The sequence below is a fragment of the Lissotriton helveticus genome, chromosome 9, assembly GCF_964261635.1.
Source record: "Lissotriton helveticus chromosome 9, aLisHel1.1, whole genome shotgun sequence".
NCBI lineage: Eukaryota > Metazoa > Chordata > Amphibia > Caudata > Salamandridae > Lissotriton > Lissotriton helveticus.
Genome location: NC_136070.1, coordinates 788,234,148 through 788,255,467, shown reverse-complemented (window position 1 = coordinate 788,255,467; position 21,320 = coordinate 788,234,148). Strand labels below are relative to the sequence as shown.

General features: G+C 43.2%; 1 protein-coding gene across 3 annotated transcripts in view; it reads right to left on the bottom strand.

Moving 5' to 3' along the window:
- Nucleotides 1-21,320, bottom strand: part of DMPK (DM1 protein kinase) — a 1,011,012-nt gene that overhangs the window by 191,688 nt on the left and 798,004 nt on the right. The gene's annotated exons all lie outside the window — the stretch shown is intronic.

Sequence of the window (21,320 nt, the reverse complement as noted above, 5' to 3'; positions counted from 1 at the left end):
TTGAAATGTTATGTTATGTTATGTTATATGGGTATTTATAACGCGCGCGACTACTCTTGAGTATCCTGGCGCGGAGCAATACCACATAGAAATCGAGAGAGGCGGCATTTTAGTAAGCTTGATTGAATAAGTGGGTTTTAAGGAGCGTTTAAGGAAATACTCATATTAATTCAGTAATGCAAAGGCCTCTAATTTAGTAGGGTGGACTGCACACAGGAGAGTTACTTACAGATAGTTGGAGAGCTACCAGTGGCTGACGAGCTACTCGTTGGAGAAGCCTGCTTCTGTTGAAAAGAAGTCTATAAATGTTGGGAAGACTTTTCCTTCTCACATATTCTTCTGCTAGTAACTGCACAGCATATGTCCCATCTAACATGGATGAGTTTTGGGAGAGTCCACACTGGGAATAGCTTCTTTTATTCTACCAAAACTTGAGGATGCTCTTAAACTGAAACTTTGTCAGTTGCATCCAGAAGTTCTATCTCTCTATAATTTTGATGATTCATTTGGGATCCCCCTTTTATGGATACAGAGAATATTCAGTCCCTTCATGAATCGAGAAATCCTATATTGATGGTAACTGTCAGCAAAGAGTAGTTTCAGAAGATTACCCATTACTCAGGATTGCTTGGAGCACCACAATTGTAAACCATTGGACCCTGTGTGTTCCTCTAGTTACTTTTATAATTTGTTGTATTGCTAGGACTGATGTTGAAGTGATGGGTCTGGGGGAAGTTGGATCAAACCATTTTCTCCAACTTCATGGGCTCCATTTAAGAAATACCAGTAATCCAATTGTCTCCCAAGATGGGAGCTGTGGACTTTTGCATTCAGGCACTGGAAATATTTGAAATTGTTTGCCAGAACCCCCTTGTGCTTCCAGAGTTAGTGACCATAGTCAAGGAGTTCAAAACTTGAGCCTTTGTAGCCAATTGTCTCAGCCTCAGTATCTTCTGATGTATAATAGTTGCTTAATTCTAACTGTACAACAAATTTAAAAATGTTCTCTGATTCTTTTATTTTCAGACCTCTCACATAATCTCTCTCCTACAGTACATATGCAATTCTGACCCTTATTCTGTTTTACAATTGCTTGGGATTTAGCTACATTGATATAAACTGTCATTGTAATTATTCTTTTGTAATTCGCAACAATGTCATAGTCTGACAAAGAGTCGAAGTTGTTAGAGTAGAGTCTGGATATATGTTTTGAAGGCCTCTGATTACCAAGACCTTTTTAAGATATTTTTTCAATCAAAACTTGTCCCTCAATAAATACGTCAGACTGTGGAGATTATAATTCTTTATTCATTGTTAGTGCCATCAGATTATGATCAGTGAAGGCTACAAATGTGTCACTTATGTCAGAAAATAAACTACAGCAGTTAAAAATATAGTAAAAAACTAAACGATCTCTTGAAGATTGATGCATATGTGCAGAAGAAGTATCATTTTTAGTTCTACAGTTTAACTAACTAAAACTCAGTTGTAGTGCATTGCTCAATAGACCATTGCTCTTGTTATCTGCTATTGTCTGCTGCAGGATTGCTCGATTCTGGTTCAGGAATTTTCGGAGCATTCAGAGCATTCAATCACACTTCATCTCCCATTGATTTATAGATATGACACAATATTTTAGCATTACAATCTCATACTATTAATAATTAAGTCTATGGATCACTTGACACTGTTTTGACAGTTTCAACCCAAATTTCTGTCAGTATGTTATCTCTGCTTGTTCCCTGGGAAATATAGATATTACAAAGCAGATGATATTTTCTTTTCTTTATAAGAGATAAAGAAAAACATAGCTTAATATATAGTAAATCATTTAATTTCTTGGTTTCTAATTGTAACTAATAAGACTGAGAGGCCTCCACTGGGGCACCCACGTTGAGAACAGGAACCTGGTTTACTAATGAGACAACTGTCAGGGAGGGTTCATTGGTGAGTTGATCACTTTCTTGAAGGCATAGTAAGGATAAATGGCTGTTTTCCCACAATGATTCTTCTAATTTATATTTTGTTTAAATGAGAACAATCCCAGCTACCCATATTGGATTACATTAATAAACTTTAGATGGAAGCATAGAAAAAGACCTTGTGATACATTAAAACGCACCAAAGCCGGTCCCATGCTCACTCTTGAAAACTAGTATAAGTACCTATTATAGGGCCTTATAAAACTCTTCCGACCACATGGAGCTGTGTAGTAAGTTTGGAAGGAGGAGAAAATATGAGATTATGAGATTTTGGTCACTAGTGTCCTCTATCCTAAATATAGCATTGGTGTGGAATGGGAAAGGAGCTACATCTACTCCCATCATTTGAAACAATTTGAGGACAGAAAGGGTAAGTTTTTTACCACCTGAGTCAAAAACATAATTCTTAATATTTTTTTTCTTGCAGACATCATAAAGCTACATTCACAATGTCTTTGTGTTTAATAAATGTAGTGTAAGTATACCATACAATAGATTCAACAAATGAGCACAATGTAAAAGCATGTTCGTCTTTAAGAAGAGATATATACAATCTAGTAACTTGGTGTTTAATGAATCGCGGATGTATGACATTACAACGCATGCTTTTACCACGCATGCTTTTACATCGCAACTTTTACAACGCATGCTTTACAACGCATAGTGTTGAGGGGTGCTGGATAGTGGATAGTTTAATTTACCATTCCAACTCCAGTCCCCGTGGATAGTAGGGAAGGTGTTGGATAGTAAATTAAATCGATTCCCTATCCTAGAGCGCCCCCCAGTGCAATGTGTTGTAATGGTTTGCGTTGTAAAAGTTGCGATGTAAAAGCACTGCGTGGTAAAAGTTGCGTTGTAAAGGATGTTTCCCATGAATCGCTGTGGTTTGGCCCTTCAATACATTACCTATGTCATTATGACTTGTACATATATTAACTGCAAACTTCTGTTAGATAGTAGTGGTGCGATAAGCGCACATCATAGAGGCATCACAGATAAAGGACTGGACTTCCAGTTTTAGGGGAAGTGTGGGTATTGTTGATTACCACGCATTTCATGCAACTCTTTGCTAACTGCTATGCATCTGCTGCTGGACGATAGAGCTGTTCAACCCTCAAAGATTCCAATAGAGGGCCCTCACGCCTCAGCTCCTGAGAAACGAGGCCTGCCATCAGCTGTGCTGAGCCGCTCTATTACCTCCTCCTTTGTCTTATTGTCCAGTCCTTACTGCATGAGCAGTTCTTTGCTCCCACAGATTTTAATTACCCTTAATCAGCCATAAAATAATCCAATATGGCCTCCCCTATCCCAGCATGCCATGTAACAGGAAGCCCCACCTGACCACATCATGCTTTGTTTTCCTGTTACCAGAATTGATGCCTAACACCTGCCAGTCGAAGTGAGAGCGTTCTACAAATTTCTTTAAACATTTGTCATTTGAATACTATTAATGTTATGCTTTGTTTTCACTGAAACCTGATATAGAGGATTTATTTGGGACTCTCACAAAGTGCTGGGCATTCGGGACTCACATGTGGGGAATTGGACATGCTGGGTGGTCCTTTTTTGATGAAAGTGGCGCGGGGCAAGCCGCATGCTTGCGGTTTTCAATTCCCCCTTGATAATTGGGTGCGAGAGGCTGCGTGTGCATGGGGTGCTTTGTCATTAGTTAAGATGGCCAACTCGCATCTTCTTGTGAGTTTTGCAGTGAGATTTGGCAGCGTTTCTTGGCAGTTTAAGGAAGTACAGCCAGACAGCTTGATACTGAAATAATGGAACATGAGGTGAATAACGCTGAAGGCGAAGGGCAGCAGGCTGGGGGCCTCCTAGGCCCAGCCATCTATTGATATGCTGCAATCTATGATTACTGCAGCTGTGGCGGTTGCCATGAGGGTCCGAGAGGCTGATCAGGTGCCTTGTAAGGTGACTCGCATGAACCCTGATCATTGCCAGATAATGAGGATGAAGATGTCAAAGGAAGATTTTTCCAGGGCACAGACTTGATGGAGGTACTGGCTCACATAAGGAATAATTTGGGGGTTTTGATTCCTGTGTTGGCGCCTTCTGTAGAGGATTTTCTTGCACATTATCAGCGCACTGAGCCTGAATCCCTTGCTTTGCACAGTTCTGTTAGAAGGATGTTGACCAATGAATGGAAGAATTTAGAGCGCCAATCCTTTCCTTGCTTTCTGTTGATGCAGGATCCTTCAGAGGGTTTTTCGGAGGAATATCCCTCAAATGTTAAGGTTGGTAACCTCATGGCAGGTCTTTCTATTGACGGGTCATTTGCCTCGGAGGATGCCCTTTCCTCTGACCCTGTGGAAAAAAAGATTAAGGCTGACATTCAGGGGAAGAGCCCTGGCATCAGAAAATGTTGCTGACGTTGGTAACAGGGCAGGGTTGCCAAGAAAAATATAGTGTGGGCCTGGGGCAAGGCAGCTCCTCTGAAAATAGAGGACTGGAATCGGGCCCATGTTGGGCCCCCCTGCATTCACATTGGATCACCAAGGAGAATTTGCTCCCCTTTTACCAAACAGGGTTCCGTCCGGGAGGCTCAACCATAGACAACATTATAGCCCTTTCGTAAACAATGATTCAAGGTGCCCAGCCTCTTTTTGCCTGCTTTATAGATTATGCAGCGGCATTTGATGGCCTTGACCGGAACATCTTATGGAGCAAGTTGGCGAGTTGGAACATCTGCCCGAAACTTCTACAAGCCATCAGATCACTGTATACTCAGACGTGGGTAAGAGTCAAACTCTCATGTGGCTCAGCCACGGAAAAAATCGGCACAGACCATGGCTTAAAGCTGGGCTGTGTCCTTGCCCCGCTTCTTTTCAACTTATGCACAGCTGACCTGGGCAAGGCACTGCAGGGAGCTAACCTGGCGACGCCTAGAATTCAGAGAACCAGACTCCAATTAATCCAGTATGCAGATGACCTAGTCCTTTTGGACCACACTAAAGTTGGTCTTCAGAAAGGTTTAACAGCACTAGCAATTTACAACGCCAAAAGCAAACTGGTTGCAAACCCAGCAAAATCTAAAATACTGATTTTTGGCCGCTACCCAAAAAAGAAGCTAATAAAATGGAGACTGGGACCACTTACGTTATCTAGCACACAAGCATATAACTATCTTGGAGTATGGCTCAGCAAACCTGGTCGGCCACAGGTCCATCGAACTAAGCTCCTGCAGAAAGCCAAAATGGTAACTTACGCCATCTGCAAACTTAATGCCACCTTGGAAAGCCCAACCACCGTGGCCATTCAACGGGTTCTGAAAGCAAAACTATTACCCTCCCTCTATTACGCTATACAGGCTTTCCCTGGCAAATTGGGTCAAGATCTCGAAAAGATCAACTGCGCAGCTTATAAAAAGCTATTTTGTCTTCCATCATGCACAAGGAACACTTTAATTTGCTTAGAATTCAATCTCAGCCGGCAATCCTTGGAAGAACTGGCAAAATATTATTATTTAATGACCACAGCTCCAGAGAACTCGATGAAGCAAGTAATAAACAAAATATTTACAAAGTCAGGTAACCCAAGGTCAGCCAGCCTAACCCTAGCCAAAGAGCATCTGAATTTAGCAATAGAAAATTGGGACCCTAACATAATAAAATATACAGCCATCAAATCAGTTACGAAAACGCAAGTAAGAACTTGCTCAAGAAAACTGGACATTGAAGCATTGACGGTCAGAGGCTTCCATGAGTCTCAAAGCTCTCTCCATATTTTAAATGGCCACAAACCACATCTTGAACAGTCGTTGGGTAGGCAAGCCCTCCAAAGGATCCTGGCTGCAAGACTGCATGTGCTCCCCTTAAAACAGCTGTATCCCGCTTTCAAAGTTGGCCCAGCGATCATGGAATGTCGCCTCTGTCATTACAAACGTGAAACTCTAGCGCACATTCTGTTATGCTGTCCTGCACTGCTATCAGCCCGCAGAATCCATCTAAGGCCCATTCTTCTTCAATTAGGTGTACGGACGGTAAAAGAGGCAGTTTTTCAATTATACTTGTTGGACACGGTGAAGCACATGGCCAACTTTGCCAAATTCATTTATTCTGCGCGAACAGCACTCATGGATAAGACAACCATGGCATAAAGTGACTTTTTACCTGGGGGAAGCTTTCATGTAGTATATGCTTTCAAAATATACATTGTTTTACTACATTTTAAACATTTTTTTATAATGATTGCTTTTATTTATACTAATTGCTATCTTTTGTATTGATTTTTATTAATCATTCAAATAAACTATTGTCACTGTCCCTGCATGCACCCCAGGGCGCAGAGTCCCTACGAATCTACCTGATCGAAGTTTGCTACATATTTTAAGGGAACCTTTTCACTCTTCTGAGATCAATAGGAGTATCATTGAGTCACCAACGCTAAAGCGCCCACAGACACTTCTGTGTGCATGTAACGCTACAAAACACTCATGACTTCAGTGTGGAGGGCGAGACAGGACAAAATACAGATCCGGTGACTCCCAAAAAAGAAATAAGGCAGAGGAGGAGCGCCCGAAAAATAAAGGGCCTAGCAGCACGGAGGCGGGAGTACCGAGTTCCACACACGCCCATCCAGTGACGTCTGCTATGACCACTGATTGGTGGCAGATTACCGCGCCTACTCGTAGAGAGCACAGAAGTACCCCAGCCCTTATTTTCATAGGCCACACCCCTTTTTAGAGCTCCCCTCATCCGATTTTTGCATCCCACATAAAGTCATAGTAAAAGTGCAGCACCCCTGCTGAGAGGTGCTGTAATTCCATCTTAAACGTACAGAGTTCCTGCAGGGAAGTGCCGGTGCTCGTGTTAAAAGTACAGAGCCCTTGCTGAAAAGTGTCTGTACTCATGTTTAAAGTGCAGAGCCCCCGCTGAGAAGTGCCAGAACTCATGTTTAAAGTACAGAGCCCCTGAGGCTGCGGATAGAATTGCGGTGCCCTCGGAGGGCATTGCCCCGAGGACAGGCGCCGCAGCTTGCACTAATGTGGTAATTAATTAAAAATGTGTTGGCTTAACACAAGGTGTGTGTGATACTTGGCACAAAGCTGGCGCTACTACTTTTTTGTTGTTTGGAACAGCACAAGTGCTTGTGTTCAAAACTGATTGTAGATGAAGCTTGATGAAAAAGTGCACATTCCCAAGTCTAGTAAATTGAATGGGGCCTAAGATAACTAAGTGCTTGCCACACAGATGTTTCTTTAGATACATTAAAATAAGACAAGGTTTTCAGTAATTATACCACATTAAAAGTGGATCAGTGGATATTTTAAGTAAATATTGACATCTCATTGTCACATTAGTTTCGTGAATTGGTGGTCATTCTGCATCAAATAATTCATCCTGCTACTCATGTTTTCAAGTAATTATTTTGTTTTAATATACAAGGTTTCTTAACAAACATAAATTCAAGACTGCAATAACAAGAGTACTGTGCAAACATAGCATTAGAAAACAGTAGGTGTTGCCTGGAAGGCAGATGGGTGAGGCAACCCAGTCTACTCCCCAAGGCAGGTGGGTGATTAAGCTTGCCAGATTCATAGTAATACCTACATGTTTGATAGGAGAACACATAAGGGGAGAATGGGGGAGAAAGGTGTGTCAGTTTTGGGAAAGGCAGCCGCGAGGCCAAATGGTATGATTGGAGAATGTCAGTTTTAGAGTAGTCAGGCTAGAATGAATGGAAATGGACAGATCCAGACAGTCATGGTCACAGTGTACTGAACTTGTCAGTATATTTAAATGTGGTGTTCTAGGTAGCATAATAAATTGTATGTTTTCATAATCACAATTGTAGTTTCTAGCATGTGGTTTTCTTTTGGTTTTTTTACACCGCATAAACACTGCTTTTGTTCATGGTGCCATGTTTTAGTATGCCTCGCTTGCAGCACTTAGTGGCTTGACTAATGTAGTTGTACGCCAAACTTCATCCACATTTGGGCTGCTAATTCCTCCAGACAGGGACCTTAAGTCACAGGCTTATGTATTGAGCAGCTTCAATTGTTAAATCTTGCAATACGTGCAATTGATAGACCTGCTGCTCCTGTGATGTCACTTCCTATGATGTCACTTCCTGTGATGAAATGTGCTGTGATGTCATGCGCCGTGATATCACTTCCTGTGCTACTACCTAACTCGGAGAGTCCCCCCTTCTTTTTTTAGAACTTGTGCCCTGTTTGCAACTCAGCTTCTTGACAATTCCGACTGATGAAATCAGGTAGGAATGACAAAGGTGAGGGTAGAGAAGGGGCAAGAGCATGCCACTGCAGGGCTGGGATGTATTTTATTTGATTGAAAATAGAACAGTTTGTTCTACTCAGTTGAGTTTTTATTCATGCATAATTTAGAAGTGTCAAAGAGACAGATATTTTTGATTTCTGTAGAGGCTGATGAGAATGTAATATATTTCTAAAGATCCCCCTTTTTAACACCATGAAGCCATTCAGGCAACTGCACACTTATGAAAACATAATAATAATATAAAAAGCAATGCTTCAAATGCGCATATTTTATAAATGCTCACAAAAAACTATTTCTTTGAAGGAGTAGGGCTGAAAAAGGTCTTCAAGCCATGTACGAAGTGAAGTTATCTACATTTGGGATAAATAGGTGACTGCACACTGATCCGTGGTTTGTAAATTATTTGCCAGATTTTGCATTGATTAGAATATTCCCTAATGAAAAGGTCTTCTGAACTCGAAATGCACTGGGTAGTTTTTAAAGGAAAATGTATCTCTGTACAAGAGATAAACTAGTTTAACACCTGGATACAAATAAATATGAATTCTAGGAATGATAAGAGTGTGGTTGAACATTTTCTCATAAAGTTTAAAGTAATTGAATGGTGCACAAATGGGAAATTTGTGATGCTCAGCTTAAAATACCCAATTTGAGTGTGGCATGTAACTGAAGATAAATTAGAGTGGTACAGGTCCTTACGGGTCCAGCCAATGCACTATGCTTGCCCGATGATGAACTGACCTGAGAACAGCTCAGCAGCAAAAATTTGGTCTAAGCCTGGATCAGTTCCTTGAAGTCGATAGCTCAGTTTGGGGCTATCACAGCATCGTGAACAACAAATCTAAACAGTTCTGGCTGACCGCAGCATCGCTGGCTAACTACGCTGTCGGAAGACCCTCAAAACAGTTCCTTTAGAAATGCACGGCGTCAGCGACCTCTTGTTGAGCTTCCAAAAGCACGCTTCCACATGCGTCGGTTCCAGAGGTCGGTGCCGGAGTTGTCGGGCCCTCGAAGTCACACGTGTTACAGATCAGACTCCTCGCGGTTGAAGTCAGAAGCACTGGCGTCGGAGGGCATCGGGTGCTGCGGTTCGAAGTGCAGCGGTGTGGCTTGTGATGCCCTCAGGTCGCGGTGCGAGCAGAAGCTGGGTGGCGGTGTCAGATGGCGTTGCCGGTGACACCAGGGTCATGTGCAAAGTGATGCAGTGCTCGTCGCGGTGCTGGCAGGTCACGGTGCAAGCAGTTGCATCGACGTTGCTGAAGTGCTGTCATCGGCTGACGAACTGGAGTCGAAGGCGCCGGTGTCTGTAGACCAAGGCTGCAGTGCGGAATGAGGGCGGTGCATCGTGCTACTTTACGAGCGGTGCCCTTGAACCATGGTGCAAGCAGCGGTATCGATGTCAGCGTGAAGTGGCTTCGTCAGGGATACCAAGGTGGCGGCTTGAAGCGAGGCGGTGCGGAAGTGCGGTGCCCACAGGTCACAATGTGAGCAGCGGCTCGGGCAGTGTCGGATGGCGTCATCGGTGAGACCAGGTTCGCGGCATTGCGGTGGTGCCCTCTGCAGTGCCCTCAGGACACGGAATCGGCGGCGTCGGGTTGCTTTTTCTTCTGTTGCATCACAAAACACATAGTCCCCAGTGCTGAGGGCAGAAGAACTTGAAGTCTGCTGTTTCTGAGACTTCTTAAACAGGGGGAAAGCTCTACCTCAAGCCCTTGGAGATACTCAAAGAAAGAAGTTGTAGAAAGTTCAGTCCAGTCTTTTCACTGTCCAAGACAGAAGGAGCCACTGCAGGCCAACAAAGAAAAGCACTCAGCAAAGTGGTAGTTACTCCTCACAGCTTCTTTTTGGCAGTCTTCTTGGTCCTAAAGAGTTCTAAAGTTTAGGGGTTTGGGCTCCACGTTGTATAGCCCTAAATACTTTGTCCTCTCAGACAGAGAGTGTCTGTGTATAGTCCAAACCAGTTTGGTCCTCTCTGGCCCAGCTTCCCAGCAGGAGGCGGAGGCAGCATTATCCAAGGCAGACAGGGCCTATTCAGGTGAAAGGGAAATATCCTCCCACCACTCTAAATGCAGACCGGGCCTATTCAGGTGCTAGTGACAACTCTTCCCACTACTCTGAATGCAGCCCAGACATATTCAGCCCAGCCCTGACCCATCAGGCTCTCTGTAGCCACTGCCCCTTTCCAGCCCCTATCATCCCAAAAGCCAATCAATCCACAACCCCAGCAGAGGCACACAGGATGGCTAAGCAAGAAAATACCTACTTTCTAAAAGTGGTATTTTCAAACACAGAATATAAAAGGAATGTAAAAATCATCTTCACCAAAAGATGCATTTTAACATTCTGAGTTCAGGCATCTTAAACTTTATTTTTCTACTTTTTTCCCAGGGGTGGTTATGTTTATAGGATGTCATAAACAAACTCCCCATTCTCTCTAATGGGAACAGGTAGCCTTGCAATAGTGAAAAAATAAAAGGGCAGTATTTCACTATCAGGACATGCCACACACACCAGGGCATGTCCTACCTTTTACATACACTGCACCCTGCCCACAGGGGTACTTTGGGCATACCTTTGTAAGAAAAGGGAAGGTTAGGGCCTGGCAAGTGAGCACACTTAGCAAGTTGACATGGCAGTCTCAGATTGCACACAGGCTCTGCAATGGCAGGCCAGAGTTACATTTACAGGCTGCTTATGTGAGTGGCACAATCCAGTGCTGCAGCCCACTAGCAGCATTTGATTTACAGGCCCTGGCACACTCAGTGCACTTTACTAGAGACTGACTTGTAAATCTAATATGCCAATCATGGAAACACCAATCTGTGCCCCAGTTTACAACAGGAGCACTTGCACTTTAACACTGATCAGCAGTAAGAAAGTGCGCAGAGACACTAAGACAGCAAAAACAGAGTCAAAACCGGGAGGTCAGAAGGCAAAAAGTCAGGGGAAACATGCCAAAAGATGCCAAGTCTAACAGGCCCTTAGTGACTAACTATGCATGTGAAAAAGAGGTCTGTGGGACAGTCAGCCACACTTTTGATTGCCCTGACACGTCACTGACATTTTCCCTCTAATACCGTCTTTTCAAGGCACTATCCTGTCAGAAGTCTGATACGTGACTGACTCAGCGTTACACCTACCGACATTTCACATGCACTGACCGGTCAGTTAATCTTTCAGTTTGTTGATAGGCTGGTTTAGTGCAGAACCTAACCCAAATTTAGAAAACCTCGCCTCTCATAAAGCTTTGAGACCCTATCATGCTAGTCTTCAGGCGGAACAAGAAGCCGAACATCTGTTCCATGTGCCTGTGAGGTGTAACGTGAATTAATTTAATCCAATATTTCTCTCAGTTAGTGCTTTATGCTCAGACAACACACCTCAAAAACAGAATGAGGCAACCCTTATTTTACTTTCTTCGAGTTGTACAATCTCAAATAAACCACTGAGATAAATATCGTGGTAACTGAATTCAAGTTACGCTCTACAGGCGCATACAACAGGTGTTTTGCTCTGTGCGGTGCCAGAAAAGACCGTCATGATATAGCCCTTGCTGTGAGGTGTAATCCTGTAGGCTCTTTCATAGATTCTGTGTTCTACCGGTGTTTGGAAGTGTCAAGATACTATTCCAACGGGGGCGTGGCTTAGCGCCCGAGACGGATGGACGCTCCGGGGTAGAGCTCCGTCCTCGCCGGAGATTTCTGGCGGTTCCAGCCCTCGCTGTCCATCATGCTTCGACACGAACGACTGCGGAGTACTTCTGACTTCTTTTGAGCTGCATGCTGCTACCAAGTTCCTCGGCCTCGTCCAGCGACTCCAGTTTTGCTCCGGTCGCGGCTCTGCCATAGCCGCGACCGCCATTTTGTTTATTCAGACGGCGCTCGCCTGAGGAGCGCGTCTGCTACGAATACTGCCTCTTGCAACGGGCGCATTATCGGAAATGGCACAAACCTGCAGGCACTGAAGAAACCCCATTATACTCTCTACAGGTGACTTTATTCTACTTAGGCAATCGTCTTTTTCCTTTTTTTCCGAACTGCTGCTTTCTCCTCAGCTTTGGCGGCCATTTTAGGCTTCACACTACGTCAACTTGTGTAATGCTTCTACTCTCAACTTGGTTTTCTAAGCTCTCGCGCACCTAACTCCCAATTCTATCTGGCTCATCTTGGATTTTACACTGTCTCCTCCTATTACTGACTTTACTGGTTTTCCCTAGCACCTGTAGTGCTCATCTGGTTTATAGCTTACTGGGGATTACCTTTACCTGTTGTTTCCATGGCGGAGGGTCCTGGCAAAACCTCCAAACGCAACTTTGTCAAGAACTCAAAATTATTTACTGCGTTGGCTCAATTAGAAGCCTCTGCAGGTTCCTCCAGTTGCGAATCACCCCTCAACATGGATGCTCTTCCTCAACCAGGTGCGAAAACCACTCCTAAGAGGCTGAAACACAACCCTCCGTCTCCCCCGAAATCACCGACAGCCATTTCCATGGAGCTTCTCCTTGAGGAAATAAGGGCACTGCGTCCCTTTATGGAGGAGACAAATTCAAAGCTGCAAACACTGACTGACAACTGGTCCTTAATGGATACCAGGGTCTCCATGGTGGAAAAGACTGTGTCATCTCTTCAGGAAGCCGCCACCAAGACTGACCACATGGGCACGCGAATTTCAACCCTCCAGAAGCAGGTGGAGGACCTTGAAAATAGGAATAGGCGCAATAACCTGCATCTCTACGGCCTGAAGGAAGGTTGCGAGGGGACTGACGCCATTGCCTTCTTAAATCCTTCTTACCCCAGCTTTTGCATCTTCCTGAAGGTACCTCTCTTAACATTCAGCGTGCACACAGGCTTGGCCGAGCTCCTCCCATTACTTCCCCTGAGACGAAGCCTAGAGGTGTAATAATGTACTTTCTCGAATATACAGATCTGCTGAAGGTTCTTTTTGCGGCTAAAGCTATACCTCATCTTAAATGGTCGGGTTCCACCTTGTTTTTTGCCCTACGCCAAAGCTACTGCTTCCCGTCGCAAAGCATTTCTTGATATGAGAGCAGAATTGCGTTCCATTGGAGCCAGATATGGACTTTTTCACCCTTGTTTATTCAAAGTCACTCACAACAACAAGACCATGACTTTTGAAGATCCTCTTCGGCTTCGCAGCTTCCTGAACTCCTGCGGTTCAGCTGACATGGAATTCTCTGGGCCCTCCTCTTCATTTCCACCTTGACTTTGTTCCGAATCTCACTTGAATATCTTGTTATTCATGGTTCTTAGTTGTTTACATGCCGTTATGTTCTTTTTTTTCCACAGGTTCCTTAGCTGTTTCTTGATTTACCCGTTATTCGCTCATGCTGGCTTATTACTTGTTCTTCCAATTTTTAATCTTATGTTTTCCCCTGTTATTTACTCGTTTGCATGTTTCTAATCTCATTGTTTTTCTATTTTCTCACAGATTATTTCCCTGTGTTCCGTCATACTTCTCCGGTGGGACGTTCCGCGGCCCCGTCTGCTTGTCCTCCGTTGGTTGGCCTTTCCTCCCTCCTCTCGTCTCCATTCTTCCCCTTCTGTGTCCTGCCCCTTGAACATACCCATCCCCCATCATTTTTTGTAAGTACTGCCCTCCATTCTCCTTTTCTATTGTTGACATGATTCCTATTGTTCCACATATTTTCATCTTGATTGTTTCCTTGTTATTGCTAGTTCTTTTGAGGTCACTATTTCTTGGATTACTCCTGACTTGCATTTTATTTTTACTAACTGATTTTACTATTGCCTGTCAACTGTCTCTCTCTTTTTTTAGTTTTTCTCTGCAATTTTCTTCTACTTCTTCTCTTCTCCCTTCTTCTTCCAATTGTTATATGCTTGCCTTCTTCTTTTCAACTCCATGCTTTTCTTCTCTAATACCTCTCTCTATTAACTTTTTCCTAATTTTTATCTTCTTGGCATTTCCATTTCTCTGGTCTTCTATTATCCCTCACGTTCTTTTTCTGTCTTCTCTTACCATTTTCCTTCGGGCATCCTTTTTCTCTCCTTTGCACCCCTTCTCATGTTATTCCTTCTTTTTTTCTTTTCTCTCAAAGTTTTTCTTCTTCATGATATTCCCTATTAGTGTTTTTCTTGCATTTATCTTTTTCGAGTTTTCTGATTTTTCTTTCTTCTCTAGTATCCCCCTTCTCGAATTTTATGAGGCTTTCTTCCATTTCCTGTCTGCATTCTCCCTTTTTACTTATTCTTGATGTCAGTACGCATTGTTTCTTGGAACGTTAAAGGTTTAAATTCACCCATAAAGAGGCAAAAGATACTTTCCCATTTAGCTAAATTAAATGTAGACATTGCCTTTTTGCAAGAAACCCATTTATCTGACAGTGAGGCTGCTAAGCTTCGAAGAGGTTGGGTGGGAAAAGTTTTTTCAGCTCCTGGTGATGGCAAAAGAAATGGTGTTGTTTTGCTCATTAGGAAGTCTTTTACTCACTCAGTGCTGCATTCTGACTCTGACCCTGACGGCAGATGGTTATCTGTCAAACTTTCCTCTAAAGGGATCCCTTTCTCTCTGCTCAATGTCTATGCTCCTACAGGTGGGAATCCCATTTTCTGGAATGCGTTTGCCTCTCGTATCACTGAATGTATTGATGATAACTTCATTTTAGCAGGTGACTGCAATTTACCATTGGACCCCTTTTTGGATAGACACTCCAAATCTCTTTTTGTTCCTAATAAATCCCACAAGCTTTTTACACACGCCATCTCTCAACATAATTTAATTGATGCCTGGCGTCTATGTAACCCAACCGATAAAGAATTTACGTTCTATTCCCCGGTCCATCATTCTCAATCCCGCATTGATTATATCTTTCTCTCCCATCATCTCTCCCAATCCCTCACCCAAGCTGAAATTGGCCCCATTGTATTCTCTGATCACGCCCCAGTTCTAATCAACATTGATTTTTTACCTAAATCCATTGGTCCCAAAAGATGGAGATTCAATAACGCCCTCCTCCTCGATCCCAAATTTACCGCCTCCTTTATTGAGTTTACTACCGATTTTTTTGTTATTAATGACACTCCCTCCTTACCCACCCAAACTGTATGGGACGCCTACAAAGCTGCAGCTAGAGACTTTATCCTCAGACATGTTGCGGCAAAACGTAAACTGGCTCGTAAGCGTCTCAATGATCTTTTATCTCAGATCAAAACTCTAGAACATTCCTTTTATACCTCTCACACCCAGGAAAGTTTGACAGCTCTTGTTAATGCGAAAATGAATTACAACAAACAGTCTACTGATGATGCTTCACTGTACCTCTTGAAATCCAGCTCGAAATTTTATGGTGGGAAAAATAAGGCGGGGAAAGTACTTGCTAATTATTTGAAAGTCAAACAAAACAAATCGAATATTGAGTCTGTTTTGATGTTAATTCAATGTTGCAACATAAAGATGCTGATATCCTGGAGGTATTTTCTCGCTTCTATTCTACACTTTACTCTTCTGGCACTCAACCCTCTGATCACTCTATTTCCACTTTCTTTTTCAGCATACATCCTCCTCCCAACTTTCCTGTTGACTTAGCCTCCCTTGAAACCCCCCTTACCATTCGCGAACTACATACTGCACTTCACTCACTTAAGAAAGACAAGGCCCCCGGTCCAGATGGCTTTACCGTCGAATTTTATCAACACTTCACCACTCTTTTATTGCCCAAACTCTTTCGTCTTCTTGATTCCTTCAAGACCAATGGTGCTTCCTTGGGCACTTTCTCAGATGCTTACATTTGCGTTATCCCAAAGGAAGGCAAAGATCCCCAACACTGCAAAAATTACAGACCGATCTCACTTGTCAACATTGACTATAAAATATATGCTAAATCTTTAGCCAACAGATTAGATCCTTTTCTCCCAGATCTCCTTGGCCCTGAACAATCTGGATTTGTTAAGGGCCGCTTCATCTCCGATAACACCAGACTCCTCTTTAATGTTTTATCCAAATCGTCACGCTTTAATGGTTCCCTCACCGCAATCGCCTTAGATGCCGAGAAGGCATTCGACAGGGTAGAATGGTCATTCCTCTTCTCCGCATTAAAATGGTTTGGGTTTGGCCCTAATTTTATTTCCCTCATCTCCTTTCTTTATGCAAATCCTAGGGCAGCGGTTTGTGCCAATGGTCTCATTTCCTCATTTTTTGGCCTTGGTAGAGGCGTTCGACAAGGTTGTCCTCTCTCCCCTTTTCTCTTCAATCTTGCCCTAGAACCTTTCTTATCCAAGTTACGCCAAAACCCGGACATTCATGGCTTCCCCCTTGCTCATTCGCAAATTAAGTTAGCTGCCTACGCAGATGATATCTTACTTTTTATTTTGAATCCCCAGCTTTCCTTGCCGAAGTTCATACTTATTCCCATCTTTCTGGATATAAACTAAACAACGATAAATGCGAAATCCTACCTCTCACCAAATTCACCTTTAAACCTGATTTTGCTGCATCTACTTTCAAATGGAGTCCATCCCATATAAAATACCTCTTTGTAACAACAAGGGACCCCAAATCAGTCAGCTAGGGACCTCGGGGAGCAATTTTCTAAAACAACAATGGTCCCATGCAAGGATAAAGTACAGTATCAATAAACATAGACGCAAATCCAATCTATATTTTAGAGTGACATGTCCAGCCGGACAGAGGTCATTCCAGTTTACTTAATAAACGAATATCCAGAATAAAACAAGGATACCTTCCACAATGCCCCTGTGAGGTACACAAGCCTGTGCCCAACACTTACGGGGTGAGTACAGTTGGAGAAAAGATAGGAAAGGTTTAAAAGGCAAACCAACGTTTTTCTGTTTACACATTCATTGTACAGAAAATATCAAATAGCACCATTACATCAGATTAAACAACCAAATATGTTTGTATAAGGTGCATGAGCAAGTCGACGGCGTTTCGGTTCCCCTAAAGGATAATTGGAACCATCATCAGGACAAAATAAATAATTGCCTTATTACACTAAACCTCAAATTGCCTAAAGGAAAAATAGGGAAAGATAAGAAATAACATTTTTTAGAACAGGACAATAACAATTAAAAATTACAATGGAGTGACTCTTTGTGCAGGGTGTAACAACATTCTCCTTTTTTGCTGAGTGAAGTTATTACGCCGTTTCTGTGGGTGAGAAAGTGGTGGTAGCCATGAACTTAAGAATATAGTTCCGTCTGTCATCCTAACGTAAACCGGTGCCTCTTAGCGAGATTACTAACATGCAGAGCGCAGTGAGCAGGCACATTGGGCGAAGTGGACACGGTGCTTTGCAGCGGGAGTGCCTATTTGGAAAGATTGGTGACAGCCCGCTAAAGAGGGATGGAATCACGGGGTATGCCATGCTTACCGAGGCAGTGCGTGATTGAACAAGGGCAAGTCGATGCTCAGTATGGCCCGGTCCAGCAAGCCTCTATAAAAAGATAGTCTGGGTGTTAGAGGTCGGGCATCGTTATACCTGCAATTAAGTTAAAAGTAAAATACGGCTAGTCTTACCGAATTAAAGGCCGCCGGGATCCGTGTTACAGAGTCGCAACCGGACGACGCCAGGGTGAGCCTATGGGAACCAGGGAAAGGTTTCAGGATGTAAAACACGGAATGTCTGATGAAGTCAGGAGCTAAGCAAGGCTGTATAACTCACCCGAATCGGCGATCATGGAGGTATTCCCTGGCGTGCTGTTGTGCTCAGACCAGGAAGTGAAGAAGGGGCGGGTGTGTTGTGATTGGCCAGTGCACGTGAGGAAACAGGCATAAAAATAAACGAGGGGTGCCTGTTGCAGGAGCCATCTTAGGTGAGGTATAAGGTGATATCCATGCAAAGTGACATTTCAGAATTCACAGTTTTCAAAAAATGTTTTTGGGACAATAAAGTGCGCGGCACTCTTTCCAGAGTCTTGTAAATATGTATGACCAGTCTTAATTAAAGCAGTCCATTCCTCTTGAAGGTTCAAGCCCGAATTCAGGCTGTCTGTCGTCAGTATCCACTTTAATTCTTCTCTGTTCAGCATACGCGTTAGGTCGCCCCCTCTTGGTGGTATTCTGATTTGTGTGATGACCATCCAGCGAATCTCATTTTCAGTATGTCCTTTGCTTTCAAAAAGTTCAACCAGGGGTGCATTTGGTTTTGCACCTGATGCGACTGCGATGCTGTGATATCCGTAGTTTAATTTTTTGTTTTGTCTGGCCGACATATATCAAATTGCATGGACATAGAATTGCATAAATGAGATTAGAGCTATTACAATTTGTCAAAGTATGCAGTTCATTCTTTACATTTTTGTATACAAATTCTTTACTCTCAATTGTAAGGTCACAAACCACACAGGAGCCACATTTGAAATGGCCCAGCACGGGTGGTAGTGACCAATGGTCATGTAGTGTGATATTCCTACCAATTGAGGGTGGCAATACTGCCCTGACCAATTGATCTTTAAGATTTTTACTTTTCTTAAAAGCAAAGAGCGGGGTGTCCCAGTTGAGGGGGCCTGAATTCAAAATGTGCCAGTTCTTTCTTATGCACTGTTTCACCCGGTTGGATATGGAAGAAAAGGTGGTTACACACACCACTTTATTCTGACTCTCATTTTGTTTAGGCTCAAGTAGAGCGTCGCGGGGACAGTACCAAGCTCTTTTCATAGCGTTTTTTATCAGACGCTTAGGGTAGCCTCTAAACCTGAGCTTCTCAGATAGTGTATCCGCCTCAGTAAAGTAGTCCTCTCTCTTAAAACAATTCCTTCTCAGCCTAAGGAATTGTGAATAGGGGAGACTATCCCTAAGTGCCCTAGGATGACAACTATTGTAGCTCAGGAGGGTATTCCTCTCAGTAGCTTTGCGAAATAGGGATGTGTATAGAAGGCCCTCATGATGTTGAATAGTCAGGTCTAGAAAGGGGATACTGTCTTTGTTGTAAGATAAAGTAAATGTAAGGCCATTACAATTGTTACTAAGCCAGTGTGTGAAGCCTGGTAAATCTTCAATAGCGCCATCCCAAATTAAAAAGATGTCGTCTATGTAGCGCTTCCAGACGTGTATACCCTGATGAAATGGGTTACTACCAGACAGTATGGTATGTGTTTCCAGCCAGTCCATGTATAGAATCGCCAGAGTAGGCGCAAAAATGGCGCCCATGGAGCAACCACGCACCTGCTGGTAGTAATCCGAATCATAGAGAAAAAAATTCTGCGTGAGGCAGATCTCCAGTAATTGTATTATGAACAGGGTAGGTACCCTGTGGGGGCGTGTCCTTGTGTTTAGTATGCTTTCCATTACAAGCAATGAGTCTCTCTGAGGGATGTTAGTATATAGAGACTCTACGTCTAGTGTACATAGAGTCTCATGTTCGGGGTCAAAAGAATGATTTTCAATCAAATTAATCATATGCATGCTATCTCTAATATAGCACGCAGTTGTTGGCACAAAGTCCTTCAAAAAGAAATTAACATAGTGGCCCAAAGGTTCTAAAACTGAACCACAACCGGACAGTATTGGTCGACCCGGAGGATTGTCCAACCTTTTATGAATTTTAGGTAGTGTGTAAAGAACAGGGGTTCTTGGGTTGACAGTGTTCAGGAAATTGTATTCATGTTTGCTTAAGATACCAGTCTCAAGACCTTCCATAGTAATGACTTTAATAAGTTTCTGAATATCCTTAGTGGGATTACAAGGTAATCTACAGTAGTGGTCAGTATTAGATACCTGGCGCAAAAGCTCATTCTTATAGTTTTCAATGTCCTGAAGAACTATCCCCCCTCCCTTATCCGCTGACTTGATAATCAGATTGGTATTGTTCTTAAGAGAATTGATTGCCAACTTCTCTTCCAAATAAAATACCTCGGCTTACATATTACTCCTACTGTTTCAGATACTATCTCGTTATGCCTTACTAAATGCACTCAGAAGCTCTCTGACCTCACCTCTAGATGGCACCCCCTATATCTTTCCTGGTGGGGCCGTCTCGACACCATTAAGATGATGTTATCCCCTATCGTCCTTTACACCATTTCCAATATACCGGTTTCCATCCCTGCCAAATTTTTTGCTAAAATCAATTCCACCTTATCCTCATTTCTTTGGTCTAGAAAGAAGCCGCGCATGTCTCTATCGCGCCTTCGCCTCCCCAAATCAGAAGGCGGAGTTAATTTCCCAAATTTTCCCGCTTATCATAAAGCCTTTCTCCTGAAACAGGCTGCCATCTGGCTTAAAGATCCTGTCGACCCTCTTCCTCTTTGGGCTGAACTCGAACGCCTTTCTCTTTCTCCCTTTTCCTTTGCTGAGTATCTCTCCTTTTCCCGCAAACCCCAATTTCTGTCCACTCCAATTCACAAATATACTGCGAAATTACTTTTAGCCTCTGCTCCTGTTCCTCCCTCCTCCATTACAGAACTTCTCGCCACCACGATTTGGTACAATAATAGCATTCTTATTAAGTTGAAACCCTTTTACTGGAAAACTTGGAGGCAGCGAGGTTTAATCTGGGTCTCCCAACTTTTCACTGGATCTGTCTTCACACCTTTTCCAGTTCTCAGTCGACTCTTCTCTCTCCCTTCCTCCTTTGTCCACAAATACATCCTACTTAAGATTGCAGTTATGTCTGCATATGATTCCCTTTCTCATTCTAACTCACCTGCGATTTCTACTACTCCCATTTCTTCTCTGCACACCCAATTGCGCTCCAACTCATCAGCGTCCTCTATATATCATTCCTTTCATAACCCTCCATCACCTAGGCCTAAAACTACAGTTGAAGAGCAGTGGGAATCTGATCTCGCTGTATCTTGGCCCACGTCCTTATGGGATAAAATTTGGACTAAGCTTCGTAAGTCCTCCAGGGCTGCCTCTCTTACACAAACACTTTTTTTTCTTTACAATCGACTTCTTTATACGCCATCTCTCCTTCACAAACGATTCCCTTTGACTCCGGATCTCTGCTGGTCTTGCTCCGCCCCTAACGCCACACTTTTTCATATGCTTTTCATATGTCCTCTCACGCACGCATTCTGGACTAAAGTCTGGAATCAAATCAATTCTATCTTCCAGACCTCTACCCCCTTTTCTATCACTGACATTTTCCTTG